This window comes from Alligator mississippiensis, chromosome 15 (assembly GCF_030867095.1).
Source record: "Alligator mississippiensis isolate rAllMis1 chromosome 15, rAllMis1, whole genome shotgun sequence".
Classification (NCBI taxonomy): domain Eukaryota; kingdom Metazoa; phylum Chordata; order Crocodylia; family Alligatoridae; genus Alligator; species Alligator mississippiensis.
In genome coordinates this window covers 25,369,271-25,371,562 of record NC_081838.1, presented here as the reverse complement: position 1 = coordinate 25,371,562, position 2,292 = coordinate 25,369,271, and the positions used below count along the sequence as shown (strand labels likewise).

At 49.4% G+C, this 2,292-nt stretch overlaps 1 non-coding gene across 1 annotated transcript; it reads right to left on the bottom strand.

The window, feature by feature from the left end:
• Positions 1 to 362: 362 nt before the first annotated feature.
• Positions 363 to 434, bottom strand: TRNAW-CCA (transfer RNA tryptophan (anticodon CCA)). Its single transcript has one exon. It is a non-coding gene; the product is annotated as a tRNA-Trp (tRNA).
• Between the last annotated feature and the right edge of the window lie 1,858 nt (positions 435 to 2,292).

Genomic DNA, 2,292 nt, shown 5'->3' with positions numbered 1-2,292 from the left:
AGGTGCTCAAACTCGATGATCTACTAAGGTCCCTTCCAACCCTAAACATCTATGAAATCTACTAAATCTATGGTACTGTAGCGTGCATACACACATAATAATAATAATAATAATGTTCTGACAGTTAAGCCAACTTGGTAAGCATGGATGCACCCTTAGTGACTCTAAAGTTCCCTAGACTACTGCATCACACCAAACAACTTTTCTACCTGCACCAGGCTTTGAGGCCTGGTGTTTTACTAGTTTTGCAGAAGGGGGCTCCTTTGGCATCTGCTCACAGCCTCAACACTAACACAGCAAGGAAAGCACCACAGGGGGTGAGAGTCAGCCAGGAACTCAGAAACTGCTAAGAAGGAAGAAGCTGACCCCAGTGTGATTTGAACACACAACCTTCTGATCTGGAGTCAGACGTGCTACCATTGCACCATGGGGCCATATGTTTCAAATCTCTCTCTCTCCTTTTTATAACTGGTGTCCAAAGTCCTCCTACTTGGTACATGTAGGGCTTTTGCACCCACCCTTATTCCAAGTGCCCATTTCAGTGAATTTTCCAGACTTTCCTTACGGTGCCTGTGACTTTCACAGAAATCCAAAAAACACAGCCTGACCTCAGCATTATTTTAATGCACAGCTTACTTAAGCTTCTCCCTGAAATATAGGTTGTATTTTTCAAAGAGCTGCCAAACTAACCTACAGCAACCAAGTGCAAAGAGAATGAGCCGCCCACTGACTTGACAGTTGTAGTTGTCACCTGCCATCTCATACTTGTACCACTAGTAATGATAATCAAACAATGGCAGCATGTGCTCAAGAAAGGGCAAACCTGAGAGAAATCTTCCCCCCAACACCGTTCCGCCGGGTTTTAGGCATCCTCCTCACTTCCCCAACCCATCATCAGAGGCCTATTCCCTGCTCTGCATGATGAATAGATCCAAGGAGGTGATACTTCCCCTCTATCGGGCGCTGGTCAGACCGCAGTTGGAGTACTGCGTGCAATTCCGGGCGCCGCACTTCAAGAGAGATGTGGATAACCTGGAGAGGGTCCAGAGAAGGGCCACACGTACAGTTAAGGGCTTGCAGGCCAAGCTGAAGGCTCCCTGGGGCTGTATCCCTGCACACGTGGGTCTAAATTATGGGATGAAACTTCACATTGGGTATGCCTACACATGTTATTTGTGCACATGAAAAAACTCTGCAGCTTATTGCTCCAGAAGTTTTGCTCCTGGGCATGTTGTTGGAACATTTGCCTGGGAGCAATTAACACTGGAGCAATCAGCTCCACACTTTATTCATGTGCAGTGTGTGGATCCTGGTCGGAGCAGCCCCAGCCAGCAGGGGTAGCCTGCCAGCTGAGGGATGCTTCAACCGGGATCAGTGTGCTCTGGAGATGTTGGGTGCAGCATGAGAGTGCTTCAGTGCAGGGCTAGCCAGCAGGCATCCCCTGTACCAAAGCATCAGTGTGTCCCAGCCTGCCAAGTCTGGGGAACCGTGGCCTCAACCATCTCACAGCTCAGTGACTGGGGAACTGGCTCCATGGTTGGACCCCATGAGTACTAGTTGATGGGAGCAAGTCAACTTGGTGAAAGGTTACTAGTGGGGTTCCTCAGGGCTCAATACTCCAGCTAGCACTCTTCAACATCTTCATTAATGATCTGGATTCAGGCATCAGATGCGGAGTGGCAAAGTTCGTGGACAACACTAAACTATGGAGGAAGGCAGCCAGACTGGAAAACAGGCTGGGGATACAGGCTAACATGGACACGTCCTCAAGGTGGGCAAACCAAAACCTGCTGGCATTCAACATCAAGAAATGCGGGGTGCTCCACCTTGGAGAAAAAAACAGCATCATACTATAGGCTTGGCGGTGCTACAGTCACGAGCACCATGACCAAAAGAGACTTGGCTGTCTTGATTGAGCACAAGGTGAACATTAGCCACCAAATAGATGCTGCAGCTGGCAAAGGAAATGAAACTCTGGCGCACATCTACCAATGCGTCTCAAACAAAATCAGGGACATCATCCTCCTGCTGAGGGACTTGAGACTCTTCAGCCTGGAGAAGAGAAGACTCAGGAAAGACGTGGTGGCAGCCTATAAGTACATAAGGGGGTGCACCAGGAGCTGGGAGAGCAGTTGTTCACCAGAGCCCTGCAAGGGATAACAAGGTCTAATGACCACAAACTCCTGGATTTAGACTGGGCATAAGGAAAACCTTCTTCACAGTCCATGTGTCCAGGGTCTGGAACATGCTCCCCACCCCCTGCCCCCCCCCACCCAGAGCTGGTGCAAGCAC